This window comes from Camelina sativa, chromosome 17, assembly GCF_030686135.1.
Source record: "Camelina sativa cultivar CO46 ecotype springtype chromosome 17, ASM3068613v1".
Taxonomy (NCBI): Eukaryota; Viridiplantae; Streptophyta; class Magnoliopsida; order Brassicales; family Brassicaceae; genus Camelina; species Camelina sativa.
Genome location: NC_141896.1, coordinates 23,104,330 through 23,123,734, shown reverse-complemented (window position 1 = coordinate 23,123,734; position 19,405 = coordinate 23,104,330). Strand labels below are relative to the sequence as shown.

Genomic DNA, 19,405 nt, shown 5'->3' with positions numbered 1-19,405 from the left:
TGCTTAGGTCGTGTGGTTTACTTGTCTATATTCTTTTACTCTGTTTATATTAGGACTGTTAGAACCAAATACCCTATTGCTTGGCTTGACTTGCTTGATTCTGATTGCATCCTATCTGCTAGCAATACACAACCATTTGGATTGATAACCCTTTGTACTACAACTGCATAGGGAATTGATACCCTTGGTGAAAACTAGTCTATCAATTTGGCGCCGTTGCCATTTGGTTGTTTTATTTTGCTACGTTTAGGATTTCAGGACTTGCTAGATCAAGTTCGTTTGTTTATATTCGTTTCGGATACTGACTTGTTTGCTTTCGCCTTTGTTTGTTTTGACTCTCAGGTACAACCCGAGCACCCACCCGACCCGTCACTCGATCACCTAGATCGAGTTGATCCTCGAGTACACACTCGGACACTTGCCTGTGCATGCAAACGCGATCCAGAGATAGCCAGAACCTGAGTCCTTTCATCGACAACATCGACAGACCTCGGCTACTCAGACAATAACAAGTTCAACCGGAACTAGCAACCATTGAGGAGACGATGAATAATGAGAACGGTCCACCAGCTCCTCAAGCAAGGACCAACATAGGAGGAGGAGATGCTCCGACTACTCGCACTCAGAGAAATGGCATTGTGCCACCAGCTGTGCAGAACAACAATTTTGAGATCAAGAGTAGTCTCATCCAGATGATACAAAGCAACAAGTTTCATGGACTGACAATGGAGGACCCATTGGATCATCTGGATGAATTTGATAGGCTCTGTAGCCTAACTAAGATAAATGGAGTCAGTGAAGATGGATTCAAGCTCAGGCTTTTCCCATTCTCTTTGGGAGATAAATCACACATCTAGGAGATATCGCTCCCTAAGGAGTCCATCACCACTTGGGAAGCGTGCAAGAAGGCATTCCTGGCCAAATTCTTCTCAAACTCCACAACCGCAAGGCTGCGAAATGAAATGTCCAGCTTTGTACAGAAGAACAACGAAATGTTCAATGAAGCTTGGGAACGTTTCAAGGGGTACACAACTCGATGTCCACATCACGGGTTTAGTAATGCTTCATTGCTGAGCACACTATACCGAGGAGTGGTCCCCAAGATACAGATGTTGCTGGACACCGCAAGCAATGGTAACTTCCTCAACAAGGATGTTGATGAAGGTTGAGACCTAGTTGAGAAATTGGCTCAATCTGATGGCAACTACAATGAGGAATATGATCGCTCTGTGCGATCTACAGGAGAGGAAGATGCCAAGTACAAGAGGGACATAAAAGCCCTCAATGACAAGCTCGATCAGCTCCTCAACCAGCAAAAGCATGTACATGCTATATCAGAAGAAGAGCAGTTTCAACAACAAGATGGGGAGACTATGCAGCTAGAGGATGTTAACTACATCAACAACCAAGGAGGTTACAATAGAGGGTACAACAACTTCAAGTCGAATCCGAATCTGTCTTATCGGAACCCGAATGTTGCGAATCCTCAAGATCAAACCTACCCATCTGCAGTTCAAGGGAACCAGACCCAACAGAAGCCTTTTGTCCAGTACAACCAAGGCTATGCGCCTAAACAACAATACCAAGGGACCTACAACCAACCACCAGGGTTTCCCACAACACCAAGGTCCACCGAACAAGTCCCAAGAAGCCGAGTTACGTGGTCTTATTCAGCAAATGATTCAGCAACAGGCTACAGCTTCTATGGACATCGCGACACGATTCGCCGAAATGAGCAACAAGATCGACTCAGGATACAATGAACTCAATGCCAAGTACGAATCACTCAACACAAAGGTTTGATACCTGGAAGGCCACCAAAACAACCAACCCGCACCAAAGATCAATCAACTGCCGGGTAAAGCTGTTTAAAACCCCAAAGATTATGCAACTGCTCAAGCCATTTTCTTGGATGATGACTATGAGGACTACCTCACTGGGGACAGTGATGATCAAGATGGGGATGATGTGGATGACTCAATGAAGAATGAGTCCAAATACTATATATTCGAGTATGAACCCGAGCTTACACCCGAAGAGACTGATCGAGTTGATGATCGAGCACTGGTTCGAGAATCACAAACTGACGAACAACCCAAAGTGGAACCCGATGACCTACACGATGGTGTTGATCGGATGATGCATCGAGTAGATATTGAGAAAAGAGATCAGCCTCAACCACCTGCACTGGTAGGAGGGGAGTTGGAGGAAAGATTCAATGCTGCACTTGACATCCAGTTGGAGGCGCTTGCAGAGAGAATGGCTAAGCGCAAAGCTCCACCACGAAAGCTTTTGCCCCCACATGAGCTTCAGCAGGAAGCTGCAAAGGAAGCAGCTAGACTGGAGAATGAGGTTAAGGAGGCTGTCAAGGAGATCAGATTTGAAATTCTGAGAAGTGGACTTTGTTTGGATCCCGAGGTAAGAATTGAGGAAAAACTTGAAGATCCTGGCTCTTTCACATTGCCGTGTTCAATAGGATTTCGGATTTTCAAGAGCTGTTTGTGTGATCTTGGAGCTTCGGTCAGCATTATGCCGCTTTCAGTTGCTAACAAGTTGGGATTCACCGACTTCAAACCAAGTAAGCAGTATCTGGTTCTAGCTGATAGAACGGTAAGACATCCGATTGGCATTTTAGAGAATCTGCCTCTAAGGATTGGGAGACTGAAAGTGCCTACCGACTTCATGATCCTGGATATGGATAAGGAACCGGATGATCCATTGATTCTAGGAAGACCATTCTTGGCAACAGTTGGTGCGGTGATCGAAGTGAAAAGAGGCAAGATCAGGATAGAACATGGTGAACACCTCAAGATGGAGTTTGAGGTGAAGAAAGGGGTTAAGAGGCCACCATAGATGGTCAAGCTTTTTCCACCAGGACCAAACAAAGAAAAATGCTAAATCTTGAAGAGGTTAACACCACATTTGCCATGGAACCTAAACAAAATCTGGGAGATCTTTTGAACCAACCTACTGTAGTGGAGAAGATTCCAGAACCTCTTCCACATGGATCCCATGCTTAAGAAGCATGCAGAGTCAAGCTTAGTGACTTTAAACAAGCTCACTTGGGAGGAAGTCCCAAAGGTATCTTTTAATTTTAGTATATTTGCTTTATTTTCTTTTATTCAATTTTTCTATTTTTGCAATTTAAAAAAAAAAAATTGGAAAATTGGGAAGAGGAAATTGGTAAACCCGAGGGTCAACCCGACACCGTATTTGACGCGCCTGATCGTGTCCCTGCTCGGGTAGCGAGTGGAGTCCGAATTCCACAAGCCAAGCCCACTCTCGGCGAAGCCCTCCAACCAAACCGTAGCTTATTTAAGGGTCTCGACTTTCTCTCCCCAAGCATCACCGATAAGTTTCTCTCAAACCTAAAGCTTTTGTGTTTCATAGTTTCTATTATCTCTCAACCTCAAGTCTTACTCGATTTTCTTTGGAGACTAACCCTATTAATCCAAAGAACTAGTTTTTCTTTCTCTTCTCAAGTAATCGATATGGAGCTAACCGCTAGAACCTACCAAAGGAAAGGAAGAAGATCCACCTCCACCGCTGCTACAACCGGAGGAGACGCCGCCGATGTTCAACAACCCCAAGGAAGAGGAAACGTTCCACATTCCTGACCGTTAGGTGGACGTTTAGCCTCCCCAACCTGATGCACAACTCGATCCACCACCCGACCAGATGCTCGAGTAACCGATCGAGTAAGCCCCCGAGTTCGCTCACCGAGTCCAATGGCGAGTGTTGTCCGTCGTTCTCCTCGATGTAGGGACCTGTCTACGTCCGAAAAGACGCTTACCGACCCTATGGAGGTCGATTCTGATGATGGAGGAGAAGAACAAGGTGAGATCCAAACCTCTCGATCAAGGAGTAGAGCCGCAATTGCAAGGGGGAAGAGACCGGCTTCGGAGAAAGCTGAGAAGGTGGTTGAGAGAGCAGTGGTTGAAGAAGATCAACACGCTGAGGAGGAGGAAAGAGAAAGAGAAGAGGAGCATAGAGAGAGGACCTGTCAAGCCTCGCGGAGGCTGAAGCAAAAGGAAGTCGACACTCCGGCGAGATTGTTCAAAGTCTTCCGGAAGATGAGCTTCGTTGGTACCCGATACCCTCACCGTGAGACCATGAAGCAATTGGGCATTGCTAGAGATGTTGAATTTCTGTTTGACATGTGCCACCTGGGCAATATGATGCGATCCCATCTAGAAGCTTATGAGGAGGAGACGGTCCACTTCCTTTCAACCCTAAAGCTGCACTATTTTGAGGACCACCCGACCCTACTACCCGATGGGGGGATCGGGTTCATCACCTTCTCCGTTCGGAACACGGGATACCGGCTGACTTTCAAGGAGATGGAGACGCTGTATGGGTTCAAAGCTGGTACTGGGAAAGGTATGGAGGTCAACAAGGAAGAGATGAGGTCCCTATGGCTGACAATAGGAGACAAACACCCCAACAAGTCCACGAGCTCCAAATCTGCTCAAATAAGGAGCCCTGTTTTGAGGTATTTTCACAAATCCCTCGCATGCACTCTTTTTGTTAGAAAAGAGACTGGGAATGTGAACGACCACGAGCTTCAGTTGTTGGATGTTGCATTGTGTGGAGTTTTGGATAGTGCTAGGGATGGAACTCCGCTAGTAGGAGACATAGCTGATACTAGTATGTTGTTCGTGCTACTCGATCAATTCCTGTACTTGAAATCTTGGGCTGTGAAAAGGAGAGAAGGAGGCGGAGAGATCTTTATTGGGGGACTAGTTACACCAATCTTAGTGGCATGCGATGTGCCCTTAAAGGGAATTGTCCACGAATGAAGGTGGCTGGATACGGACTACCTCATGCTGGCGAGATTCTTGGCCTATGAAAGGCCTAATGACATGACATTGTTCAAGTTTGTCCATCCAACCGCCGGAGCTGCTCAAATGGTTTTACCCAATGGCGCATACACCAAGGTTCGGTTAGGGCACAACATTGACTTCGCACCGCCGTTGGAAGAGCTGTACAACCCGGAGGAGGAGTCCGAGGCTGAGAAGAGAGAAGAAACCGGCAGAGACAAGGAGATAGCTCGGAGGATTTTGATTTTGAGGAGTATACATGCTCTCAAAAGCAACCGGTTGGAGTGAGAGAAGCTCACAAAAGGATCAGATGGTTGAAAAAGATGAACAAGTTCTTGGTGAAGAAGGTGAAGGATCTTGCCGGTTCAGTGAAGGTAATGGGAGGTCAGATCAAGGAGTTGCAAGACAAGGCAAGCTGTGCCTCGGCACCTACCTCGGCACAAGCACCTACATGGATGGGGAGAAGCGGACCACTAGGAGGAACTCGAGGACTGCCACCTCCTGTACCTCAAAGAGCATCATCATACGAGCCCCAAGCTGAGGAGGACATCACCCGACCAGAAGCATTGAGGAAAAGCCACTCTGACGCTTACCCGACACGCAATCCGATGGGGTACACGATGCACTATCCGATGCACCCATCGAGCACCCAATCGGGTGATTATGCTGGACTTTTTCCTTCACCATACCAGATGCCATTCACGATGCCGTAGACGATGCACCCTGCGAGTGGATACACCGGTGATCATTCTGGGCCTCTTCCACCATTTCCGTCCTACTACCCGATGCCCTACCCGATGAGCTACGCGATCCCACCCTCGATCAAAACCTCGGATGCTGGTCCGAGTAAGTCGTCCGTGCGCATTACTGAGCTCTCTGACGAGCAAACACCGGCACCTGCTGAAGCCAGAGACGACCCTGGCTATACGTTGGCAAGTATGGAGGCTGCTGCAACCTCCTTCTTCACCAACCCATGAGGTACCACATTCATCCAAACTTTGTAAATAACATTGCATTTAGTTTAATTCATTTTGTGTGATTCTTGGATTCTTTTCCAACATTTATTTACAAGGGACTGTGTAATTTAAGTTTGGGGGAGGGTCCTAGAATGTATTTAACATTGTGTTTTATTTTCTTATTTTTATTATTCAAATTTTTGCATGCTAGTTTTATTCATTTGAGTCTGCATCTATGTGCATTAAAAAAAACCCAAAAAAATTTGAAAAATTTCGAAAAAAATAAAAATAAAAAAATAGAAGAGTGTTCATGTAGTTGCATTTGCATATTAGGATTGAGTCTAGTTTGTTTCATATAGGATTGTTGCATATGCATCTTAGGGGACAATGATTAAAACCACCTTGCTTAAAAATCAAACCTTAGGATTGAAGCTATAGCCCTTAGTCTCAGTTCATTGTTTCTAGATCAATCTTTGGAAAAAAATGAAAAATCTTTGCTTAGACCATTTGTGTCGATTGAATGCTTCCTCCACTTGCTTGAACATTAGAACATCTCTATATTATTGGATTTAATTTGAACTTTAATTGTCTTGCTTATGGAACTTGAATACTTGCTCATGGTAACTCTAAACTCGGGTTAGCACTCCTCATTTTACCAATCTTTTCGTTTAACCCGATTCATTTGTCCTACCCATGAACCCAAACCTTTCTTTCAAACCTTGATGTGAATTGTTGAGTGAGGCCTTTTTCATTGTGCTATAGGTTGATAAACCTTGAGAATATTGAGAACGACAAAGAACTGCCTCTTGATTTAGCTAAGTTAGATTTGAACTAGCTAATAGATTCGGTTTTGAAGGATAGGTGGTTAAAATGTTTATTTGGGGATGGGTTGTGGAATATAAAAAAAGAAGAGAAAAGTCCCTAAGGTTAGAATTAATTAGCTCTAAGTCTCTAAGTAAAAAAAAAAGAAAGAAAAAGTTCTTGCTATAGTCTCCTAGAAAGAAAGAAAAAGAATATATGTATATTAGAAGTTTAGCAAAGAAAGAAAAAAAAATAAAAAAAAGAGAGATTAAAAGCTAGAATTTTAAAGTCTAAAAGTCTAAACCTTAGGGAGAAAAAAAGAAGAAAAAAAAGAGTTAAAATCAAGGGTGTGGGTAGTTAAATTCTAGGAGGTTTAAATAAAAAAATATATTATGAATGTATGAGAAAAGGATGGATCATCAAGAGTTAAGCTTTGTATGCCCAAATTGTTTTTAGTCTTAGATAGTTTTCACGACTGTCTAGCATTCCATTTTTTGAGAGAAACCACCTTATCAAAAAGCCTTACCCTTGAAACCGATTGAGCTTGATTCACCTTCCATTTGCAAGAATTTGCCAAACACTTAATTGAATGTGAAAGAGATGTTCCTTATCTTTAGTTGGAGGTTAAGCTAGATCGATGCATGGCAATAAGCATAGAAAAATATTTGTAAGTATGTTGATTGATCTTAGCACCATTAAACTATCTTTAAGGACTATAGCTTGCATCCTTCGGTTAGTATCTTAAGGTTATGAGTCCCCACTTTCAAACCGTACCTTCTTACTTACTTGCTAGAGGACTAGCAAGATTTAAGTTTGGGGGTCTGATAACACTCTGATTTACATGTTTTTAGCATCCTTTTTTGTCCATATTTTGCATTGTTCATACCTCTAACTTAGCATTTTTAGACCATTTACTGTAGGAATCAAGTTTTAGAGCATTTAGGGTGTTGCATTTATGCATTTGCATATATTGGATGAAAACAGGTGCTAAAGAGCCAAAATGGGGAAAAACAAGGACAACTCGAGCATGTACCCGAAGGAGCCATCGAGCTACAAGAACAAGTCCGAACCCCAACACGATCGAAGAGGATCCAAGAGCGCGAAGAGCAACCCGAAGATCCACCCGAGGAGTTACCCGACTCAAGCCTCGTGTACCCCATAGAGTAGACCATCGAGCAGGTCTGGGAAGCTAGGTCAAATGGGTTTTCATATATAAACCCCCTCTTTTTCTAGCTCGCAAACGAGCACGCCGCAGACCCTCAAACCAGAGAGCGGGAGCTTCTATAAGAGAACTGAGCGACTCAACATTTTTTCTTGTTTTTGTACTTTTAATTTGTAGTTTTTCATAGATCTTTTATCCCTACTCTTTTCTACTCTACTCTATCTTTTAAATAATGTCATTTTCGTTTATTTCTATGGCTTTATCATTCATTTCTATGTCCGAGTAGTGTAGCAAAGTTTCTAGGGATGGGATAGATGATTAGGTGTTCTTGATCAGTTAGGATGCTTTAGTTGATTGTTATGATAGATAAATTTCCTTCTAGGTTGATGTTCTTAATGCGGTCAACAGACCGACAGGTTGAGATTAGATCTAGGGCGTTTACAATGCTACAGGCCAAAAGGAGTAGATAAAATGCTTGATTAGGTCAATGCTAGAGGTATACTTAACTTTGAGTGACAAAATCAGATAAGTCTAAGTGTACTGACAAAAATGAATTGTTCTTAATGCCTGCTTGTTCATATTGCTAGTGCGACAGTGTGGTAGTATGTTCAAGGTTGATTGTTACTAGTGCGACAGTGTGGTGACAAGATTTTAGAGGTTCATTGTCTAGGAAATAATTGCTTGAGGCATGTAAGGCATCCGTATTGGTCTAGAACACTTAGGATTCGATTACCCCCATCCTTAGGAACTTTCGTATTTCATTTCTTGCATTTTCCTTACTTACTCGACCACTTACCCGATCAGGTACACGATAACCTGCATCGAGTAATACCTCGAGCTGTTCATAGTTCACTTGCATACTCGATCACCCCACTCGATCCTGTACTCGATTGCTTGCATCGAGTGCTTAGGTCGTGTGGTTTACTTGTCTATATTCTTTTACTCTGTTTATATTAGGACTGTTAGAACCAAATACCCTATTGCTTGGCTTGACTTGCTTGATTCTGATTGCATCCTATCTGCTAGCAATACACAACCATTTGGATTGATAACCCTTTGTACTACAACTGCATAGGGAATTGATACCCTTGGTGAAAACTAGTCTATCAATTTGGGGCCGTTGCCATTTGGTTGTTTTATTTTGCTACGTTTAGGATTTCAGGACTTGCTAGATCAAGTTCGTTTGTTTATATTCGTTTCGGATACTGACTTGTTTGCTTTCGCCTTTGTTTGTTTTGACTCTCAGGTACAACCCGAGCACCCACCCGACCCGTCACTCGATCACCTAGATCGAGTTGATCCTCGAGTACACACTCGGACACTTGCCTGTGCATGCAAACGCGATCCAGAGATAGCCAGAACCTGAGTCCTTTCATCGACAACATCGACAGACCTTCGCTACTCAGACAACAACAAGTTCAACCGGAACTAGCAACCATTGAGGAGACGATGAATAATGAGAACGGTCCACCAGCTCCTCAAGCAAGGACCAACATAGGAGGAGGAGATGCTCCGACTACTCGCACTCAGAGAAATGGCATTATGCCACCAGCTGTGCAGAACAACAATTTTGAGATCAAGAGTAGTCTCATCCAGATGATACAAAGCAACAAGTTTCATGGACTGCCAATGGAGGACCCATTGGATCATCTGGATGAATTTGATAGGCTCTGTAGCCTAACTAAGATAAATGGAGTCAGTGAAGATGGATTCAAGCTCAGGCTTTTCCCATTCTCTTTGGGAGATAAAGCACACATCTAGGAGAAATCGCTCCCTAAGGAGTCCATCACCACTTGGGAAGCGTGCAAGAAGGCATTCCTGGCCAAATTATTCTCAAACTCCACAACCGCAAGGCTGCGAAATGAAATGTCCAGCTTTGTACAGAAGAACAACAAAATGTTCAATGAAGCTTGGGAACGTTTCAAGGGGTACACAACTCGATGTCCACATCACGGGTTTAGTAATGCTTCATTGCTGAGCACACTATACCGAGGAGTGGTCCCCAAGATACGGATGTTGCTGGACACCGCAAACAATAGTAACTTCCTCAACAAGGATGTTGATGAAGGTTGGGACCTAGTTGAGAAATTGGCTCAATCTGATGGCAACTACAATGAGGAATATGATCGCTCTGTGCGATCTACAGGAGAGGAAGATGCCAAGTACAAGAGGGACATAAAAGCCCTCAATGACAAGCTCGATCAGCTCCTCAACCAGCAAAAGCATGTACATGCTATATCAGAAGAAGAGCAGTTTCAACAACAAGATGGGGAGACTATGCAGCTAGAGGATGTTAACTACATCAACAACCAAGGAGGTTACAATAGAGGGTACAACAACTTCAAGCCGAATCCGAATCTGTCTTATCGGAACCCGAATGTTGCGAATCCTCAAGATCAAACCTACCCATCTGCAGTTCAAGGGAACCAGACCCAACAGAAGCCTTTTGTCCAGTACAACCAAGGCTATGCGCCTAAACAACAATACCAAGGGACCTACAACCAACCACCAGGGTTTCCCACAACACCAAGGTCCACCGAACCAGTCCCAAGAAGCCGAGTTACGTGGTCTTATTCAGCAAATGATTCAGCAACAGGCTACAGCTTCTATGGACATCGCGACACGATTCGCCGAAATGAGCAACAAGATTGACTCAGGATACAATGAACTCAATGCCAAGTACGAATCACTCAACACAAAGGTTTGATACCTGGAAGGCCACCAAAACAACCAACCCGCACCAAAGATCAATCAACTGCCGGGTAAAGCTGTTCAAAACCCCAAAGATTATGCAACTGCTCAAGCCATTTTCTTGGATGATGACTATGAGGACTACCTCAATGGGGACAGTGATGATCAAGATGGGGATGATGTGGATGACTCAATGAAGAATGAGTCCAAATACTATATATTCGAGTATGAACCCGAGCTTACACCCGAAGAGACTGATCGAGTTGATGATCGAGCACTGGTTCAAGAATCACAAACTGACGAACAACCCAAAGTGGAACCCGATGACCTACACGATGGTGTTGATCGGATGATGCATCGAGTAGATATTGAGAAAAGAGATCAGCCTCAACCACCTACACTGGTAGGAGGGGAGTTGGAGGAAAGGTTCAATGCTGCACTTGACATCCAGTTAGAGGCGCTTGCAGAGAGAATGGCTAAGCGCAAAGCTCCACCACGAAAGCTTTTGCCCCCACATGAGCTTCAGCAGGAAGCTGCAAAGGAAGCAGCTAGACTGGAGAATGAGGTTAAGGAGGCTGTCAACGAGATCAGATTTGAAATTCTGAGAAGTGGACTTTGTTTGGATCCCGAGGTAAGAATTGAGGAAAAACTTGAAGATCCTGGCTCTTTCACATTGCCGTGTTCAATAGGATTTCAGATTTTCAAGAGCTGTTTGTGTGATCTTGGAGCTTCGGTCAGCATTATGCCGCTTTCAGTTGCTAACAAGTTGGGATTCACCGACTTCAAACCAAGTAAGCAGTATCTGGTTCTAGCTGATAGAACGGTAAGACATCCGATTGGCATTTTAGAGAATATGCCTCTAAGGATTGGGAGACTGGAAGTGCCTACCGACTTCATGATCCTGGATATGGATAAGGAACCGGATGATCCATTGATTCTAGGAAGACCATTCTTGGCAACAGTTGGTGCGGTGATCGAAGTGAAAAGAGGCAAGATCAGGATAGAACATGGTGAACACCTCAAGATGGAGTTTGAGGTGAAGAAAGGGGTTAAGAGGCCAACCATAGATGGTCAAGCTTTTTCCACCAGGACCAAACAAAGAAAAATGCTAAATCTTGAAGAGGTTAACACCACATTTGCCATGGAACCTAAACAAAATCTGGGAGATCTTTTGAACCAACCTACTGTAGTGGAGAAGATTCCAGAACCTCTTCCACATGGATCCCATGCTTAAGAAGCATGAAGAGTCAAGCTTAGTGACTTTAAACAAGCTCACTTGGGAGGAAGTCCCAAAGGTATCTTTTAATTTTAGTATATTTGCTTTATTTTCTTTTATTCAATTTTTCTATTTTTGCAATTTAAAAAAAAAAAATGGAAAATTGGGAAGAGGAAATTGGTAAACCCGAGGGTCAACCCGACACCGTATTCGACGCGCCTGATCGTGTCCCTGCTCGGGTAGCGAGTGGAGTCCGAATTCCACAAGCCAAGCCCACTCTCGGCGAAGCCCTCCAACCAAACCGTAGCTTATTTAAGGGTCTCGACTTTCTCTCCCCAAGCATCACCGATAAGTTTCTCTCAACCCTAAAGCTTTTGTGTTTCATAGTTTCTATTATCTCTCAACCTCAAGTCTTACTCGATTTTCTTTGGAGACTAACCCTATTAATCCCAAGAACTAGTTTTTCTTTCTCTTCTCAAGTAATCGATATGGAGCTAACCGCTAGAACCTACCAAAGGAAAGGAAGAAGATCCACCTCCACCGCTGCTACAACCGGAGGAGACGCCGCCGATGTTCAACAACCCCAAGGAAGAGGAAACGTTCCACATTCCTGACCGTTAGGTGGACGTTTAGCCTCCCCAACCTGATGCACAACTCGATCCACCACCCGACCAGATGCTCGAGTAACCGATCGAGTAAGCCCCCGAGTTCGCTCACCGTGTCCAATGGCGAGTGTTGTCCGCCGTTCTCCTCGATGTAGGGACCTGTCTACGTCCGAAAAGACGCTTACGGACCCTATGGAGGTCGATTCTGATGCTGGAGGAGAAGAACAAGGTGAGATCCAAACCTCTCGATCAAGGAGTAGAGCCGCAATTGCAAGGGGGAAGAGACCGGCTTCGGAGAAAGCTGAGAAGGTGGTTGAGAGAGCAGTGGTTGAAGAAGATCAACACGCTGAGGAGGAGGAAAGAGAAAGAGAAGAGGAGCATAGAGAGAGGACCTGTCAAGCCTCGCGGAGGCTGAAGCAAAAGGAAGTCGACACTCCGGCGAGATTGTTCAAAGTCTTCCGGAAGATGAGCTTCGTTGGTACCCGATACCCTCACCGTGAGACCATGAAGCAATTGGGCATTGCTAGAGATGTTGAATTTCTGTTTGACATGTGCCACCTGGGCAATATGATGCGATCCCATCTAGAAGCTTATGAGGAGGAGACGGTCCACTTCCTTTCAACCCTAAAGCTGCACTATTTTGAGGACCACCCGACCCTACTACCCGATGGGGGGATCGGGTTCATCACCTTCTCCGTTCGGAACACGGGATACCGGCTGACTTTCAAGGAGATGGAGACGCTGTATGGGTTCAAAGCTGGTACTGGGAAAGGTATGGAGGTCAGCAAGGAAGAGATGAGGTCCCTATGGCTGACAATAGGAGACAAACACCCCTACAAGTCCACGAGCTCCAAATCTACTCAAATAAGGAGCCCTGTTTTGAGGTATTTTCACAAATCCCTCGCATGCACTCTTTTTGTTAGAAAAGAGACTGGGAATGTGAACGACCACGAGCTTCAGTTGTTGGATGTTGCATTGTGTGGAGTTTTGGATAGTGCTAGAGATGGAACTCCGCTAGTAGGAGACATAGCTGATACTAGTATGTTGTTCGTGCTACTCGATCAATTCCTGTACTTGAAATCTTGGGCTATGAAAAGGAGAGAAGGAGGCGGAGAGATCTTTATTGGGGGACTAGTTACACCAATCTTAGTGGCATGCGATGTGCCCTTAAAGGGAATTGTCCACGAATGAAGGTGGCTGGATACGGACTACCTCATGCTGGCGAGATTCTTGGCCTATGAAAGGCCTAATGACATGACATTGTTCAAGTTTGTCCATCCAACCGCCGGAGCTGCTCAAATGGCTTTACCCAATGTCGCATACACCAAGGTTCGGTTAGGGCACAACATTGACTTCGCACCGCCGTTGGAAGAGCTGTACAACCCGGAGGAGGAGTCCGAGGCTGAGAAGAGAGAAGAAACCGGCAGAGACAAGGAGATAGCTCGGAGGAGTTTGATTTTGAGGAGTATACATGCTCTCAAAAGCAACCGGTTGGAGTGAGAGAAGCTCACAAAAGGATCGGATGGTTGAAAAAGATGAACAAGTTCTTGGTGAAGAAGGTGAAGGATCTTGCCGGTTCAGTGAAGGTAATGGGAGGTCAGATCAAGGAGTTGCAAGACAAGGCAAGCTGTGCCTCGGCACCTACCTCGGCACAAGCACCTACATGGATGGGGAGAAGCGGACCACTAGGAGGAACTCGAGGACTGCCACCCCCTGTACCTCAAAGAGCATCATCATACGAGCCCCAAGCTGAGGAGGACATCACCCGACCAGAAGCATTGAGGAAAAGCCACTCTGACGCTTACCCGACACCCAATCCGATGGGGTACACGATGCACTATCCGATGCACCCATCGAGCACCCAATCGGGTGATTATGCTGGACTTTTTCCTTCACCATACCAGATGCCATTCACGATGCCGTACACGATGCACCCTGTGAGTGGATACACCGGTGATCATTCTGGGCCTCTTCCACCATTTCCGTCCTACTACCCGATGCCCTACCCGATGAGCTACGCGATCCCACCCTCGATCAAAACCTCGGATGCTGGTCCGAGTAAGTCGTCCGTGCGCATTACTGAGCTCTCTGACGAGCAAACACCGGCACCTGCTGAAGCCAGAGACGACCCTGGCTATACGTTGGCAAGTATGGAGGCTGCTGCAACCTCCTTCTTCACCAACCCATGAGGTACCACATTCATCCAAACTTTGTAAATAACATTGCATTTAGTTTAATTCATTTTGTGTGATTCTTGGATTCTTTTCCAACTTTTATTTACAAGGGACTGTGTAATTTAAGTTTGGGGGAGGGTCCTAGAATGTATTTAACATTGTGTTTTATTTTCTTATTTTTATTATTTCAAATTTTTGCATGCTAGTTTTATTCATTTGAGTCTTCATCTATGTGCATTAAAAAAAACCCAAAATTTTTTGAAAAATTTCGAAAAAAATAAAAATAAAAAAATAGAAGAGTGTTCATGTAGTTGCATTTGCATATTAGGATTGAGTCTAGTTTGTTTCATATAGGATTGTTGCATATGCATCTTAGGGGACAATGATTAAAACCACCTTGCTTAAAAATCAAACCTTAGGATTGAAGCTATAACCCTTAGTCTCAGTTCATTGTTGCTAGATCAATCTTTGGAAAAAAATGAAAAATCTTTGCTTAGACCATTTGTGTCGATTGAATGCTTCCTCCACTTGCTTCAACATTAGAACATCTCTATATTATTGGATTTAATTTGAACTTTAATTGTCTTGCTTATGGAACTTGAATACTTGCTCATGGTAACTCTAAACTCGGGTTAGCACTCCTCATTTTACCAATCTTTTCGTTTAACCCGATTCATTTGTCCTACCCATGAACCCAAACCTTTCTTTCAAACCTTGATGTGAATTGTTGAGTGAGGCCTTTTTCATTGTGCTATAGGTTGATAAACCTTGAGAATATTGAGAACGACAAAGAACTGCCTCTTGATTTAGCTAAGTTAGATTTGAACTAGCTAATAGATTCGGTTTTGAAGGATAGGTGGTTAAAATGTTTATTTGGGGATGGGTTGTGGAATATAAAAAAATAGAGAAAAGTCCCTAAGGTTAGAATTAATTAGCTCTAAGTCTCTAAGTAAAAAAAAAAAGAAAGAAAAAGTTCTTGCTATAGTCTCCTAGAAAGAAAGAAAAAGAATATATGTATATTAGAAGTTTAGCAAAGAAAGAAAAAAAAATAAAAAAAAGAGAGATTAAAAGCTAGAATTTTAAAGTCTAAAAGTCTAAACCTTAGGGAGAAAAAAAGAAGAAAAAAAAAGAGTTAAAATCAAGGGTGTGGGTAGTTAAATTCTAGGAGGTTTAAATAAAAAAATATATTATGAATGTATGAGAAAAGGATGGATCATCAAGAGTTAAGCTTTGTATGCCCAAATTGTTCTTAGTCTTAGATAGTTTTCACGACTGTCTAGCATTCCATTTTTTGAGAGAAACCACCTTATCAAAAAGCCTTACCCTTGAAACCGATTGAGCTTGATTCACCTTCCATTTGCAAGAATTTGCCAAACACTTAATTGAATGTGAAAGAGATGTTCCTTATCTTTAGTTGGAGGTTAAGCTAGATCGATGCATGGCAATAAGCATAGAAATATTTGTAAGTATGTTGATTGATCTTAGCACCATTAAACTATCTTTAAGGACTATAGCTTGCATCCTTCGGTTAGCATCTTAAGGTTATGAGTCCCCACTTTCAAACCGTACCTTCTTACTTACTTACTAGAGGACTAGCAAGATTTAAGTTTGGGGATCTGATAACACTCTGATTTACATGTTTTTAGCATCCTTTTTTTGTCCATATTTTGCATTGTTCATACCTCTAACTTAGCATTTTTAGACCATTTACTGTAGGAATCAAGTTTTAGAGCATTTAGGGTGTTGGATGAAAACAGGTGCTAAAGAGCCAAAAATGGGGAAAAACAAGGACAACTCGAGCATGTACCCGAAGGAGCCATCGAGCTACAAGAACAAGTCCAAACCCCAACACGATCGAAGAGGATCCAAGAGCGCGAAGAGCAACCCGAAGATCCACCCGAGGAGTTACCCGACTCAAGCCTCTTGTACCCCATCGAGTAGACCATCGGGTAGGTCTTGGAAGCTAGGTCAAATGGGTTTCCATATATAAACCCCCTCTTTCCCTAGCTCGCAAACGAGCACGCCGCAGACCCTCAAACCAGAGAGCGAGAGCTTCTGTGAGAGAACTGAGCGACTCAACATTTTTTCTTGTTTTTGTACTTTTAATTTGTAGTTTTTCATAGATCTTTTATCCCTACTCTTTTCTACTCTACTCTATCTTTTAAATAATGTCATTTTCGTTTATTTCTATGGCTTTGTCATTCATTTCTATGTCCGAGTAGTGTAGCAAAGTTTCTAGGGATGGGATAGATGATTAGGTGTTCTTGATCGGTTATGATGCTTTAGTTGATTGTTATGATAGATAAATTTCCTTCTAGGTTGATGTTCTTAATGCGGTCAACAGACCGACAGGTTGAGATTGGATCTAGGGCGTTTACAGTGCTACAGGCCGAAAGGAGTAGATAAAATGCTTGATTAGGTCAATGCTAGAGGTATACTTAACTTTGAGTGACAAAATCAGATAAGTCTAAGTGTACTGACAAAAATGAATTGTTCTTAATGCCTGCTTGTTCATATTGCTAGTGCGACAGTGTGGTAGTATGTTCAAGGTTGATTGTTACTAGTGCGACAGTGTGGTGACAAGATTTTAGAGGTTCATTGTCTAGGAAATAATTGCTTGAGGCATGTAAGGCATCCGTATTGGTCTAGAACACTTAGGATTCGATTACCCTCATCCTTAGGAGCTTTCGTATTTCATTTCTTGCATTTTTCTTACTTACTCGACCACTTACCCGATCAGGTACACGATACCTGCATCGAGTAATACCTCAAGATGTTCATAGTTCACTTGCATACTCGATCACCCCACTCGATCCTGTACTCGATTGCTTGCATCGAGTGCTTAGGTCGTGTGGTTTACTTGTCTATATTCTTTTACTCTGTTTATATTAGGACTGTTAGAACCAAACCCCCTATTGCTTGGCTTGACTTGCTTGATTCTGATTCCATCCTATCTGCTAGCAATACACAACCATTTGGATTGATAACCCTTTGTACTACAACTGCATAGGGAATTGATACCCTTGGTGAAAACTAGTCTATCATAGTTCTTGTAGCTCCTAGAAATTTTTTACTTCAAACAAAAATATGGTTACTAAACAATTTTGGAGACGATTGAATGATTCAATGATTTAGCTGGAAAATTTGGCGACATTTAGCACACTTCATTTGACGATAAGAGTTGGTAAGCTACAATACAGCCCCATTAAAAAGTTTCTTCTTCTTAAATAAAGCCAATGAAGGATCTTGATATCACATGCAGACCTCTCTAAAAGCAGCAAGTGTGGTGATATATCATGGTATTTGTGGTTTTTAACCATGGTATAAGTGTGCTTTTTGAGTCTTTTGATTTGTTTTCTAAGTTGTATTTGAGTCTCTATAGGTTTAGGTACTCATTGGCACGGATGGAACACTAAGGAGCTAAAAGAGGATGATTTGGAGCATAATCAAAGCATGAAGACTAATCAACGAAGCCGGGAGACGAGTTTAAGAGTATGCATCGACCGATGCAACCACAACATCGATTGATGCAGCTGCCACAAGTCAATCGAAAGTTTTCTCCACAAAGCTTTAGAAGATTTACAAAATTTGTTCAAGTTTCCCTTATTTACAATTAAGGCCCAAGACGTGTTTTAGAGTATGTATAGGATTTTTATGGTCATTGTTTAAACCTAACTTATTTTCTAGCAATTTTGATTCCAGTCACCTTTTAGATTGAGAGCTTTTGGGAGAGACAAATCTGATTTCATCTGTAGAGAGAAGATTCTTGAACTCCCTTCTTACTTCTTAATATCAATTGCTTATTATTCAGAAAGATGTCTTGTTCTTCATTAAACATGTCTAAGTAGTTTGCTTGTTAGGTTTAGGGTTTTTCATAGGGTTTTTATGTTTTATTAGATCTGTTAATTTTAGGATTCATTATCTTCTATGATCTTCATCTTAGGTTGTTCTTCATATTAATTATTGATTGATCACCTAGAATTAATACCTAGGAAAATAAATTGATCTGAGAATATAATTGATTTTCCTGATTAAACCTTTTGATGAACAAAATTATTTCTTGCAAAGAGATTTGATTTAATAATTTTGTGAACAATTTAAACTTGTTTTTAAAGCTGATTTTTAACCTTGAATTTTGCAAAGAGATTTGGATTTTCTGGTTTCAAATTTAGATAATATTTGCAGTGAGGACTGATTTATTTTACAAGAGTGTTTAGAGTTCTAGATCTGATTTTTAATTGCTTGAATCCTAATTTATTGATTGATTTAATATTCCATAAATTTCTGAGAATTTCCCTAGGCTTAGCTCTTTGATCCCTTGAATTTACAACACTTTTAATTCTGTTTTTGCCTTGTTTTTAATTTAATATTTTGATTTAGCATAATTAAAAGAGTAATAAGTCTATTGTGTGAACTAGAGTCTCTGTGGATTCGATCCCTAGAGTATTACAACTGCAAGGCTGTTAGTACCATTAGGGTATTACATTTTGAGCATATCAAATTTTGGCGCCGTTGCCGGGGATTCTTTTGATTCACCATTAGAATGGTGCGAATTTGGATTGTAATGACCAACAGATTCTTCAGGGCAGACATGACAACAATGGAGAGCTTGTCAAGACTCTTGTGGACTTCAACAAACCAGACTTATTCTATGAGAACCGCTCCGCAATTGTCCCTCCTCCATTTCCAAGGAATGATTTTGAGCTGAAGCCTGCCTACTTTGCTCTTGTTGGACAAAGGCCATTCCAGAACCTGCCACATGAGAAGCCTCTAGACCATATTGAGCATTTTAAGGATATAGTCACAAGTATCAAAGCTAATGGAGTCACAGAGGACTATCTCTACTGCAAGCTTTTCCCCTACTCTCTTGCTGAGGAAGCTTCTCATTGGCTAAGGCAACTCAAGCCAGGATCTCTAACGGCCTGGAATGACATCAAGGTGGCATTCTTGAACTACTTCTATGATGATGCGATGTCTTAT

At 42.6% G+C, this 19,405-nt stretch overlaps 2 non-coding genes across 2 annotated transcripts; both read right to left on the bottom strand.

The window, feature by feature from the left end:
* Positions 1–947: 947 nt before the first annotated feature.
* On the bottom strand, positions 948–1,054 carry LOC147924232 (small nucleolar RNA R71). The gene has a single exon (XR_015587898.1). It is a non-coding gene; the product is annotated as a small nucleolar RNA R71 (small nucleolar RNA).
* An 8,536-nt stretch (positions 1,055–9,590) lies between these two features.
* Positions 9,591–9,697, bottom strand: LOC147924231 (small nucleolar RNA R71). Its single transcript, XR_015587913.1, has one exon. It is a non-coding gene; the product is annotated as a small nucleolar RNA R71 (small nucleolar RNA).
* Between the last annotated feature and the right edge of the window lie 9,708 nt (positions 9,698–19,405).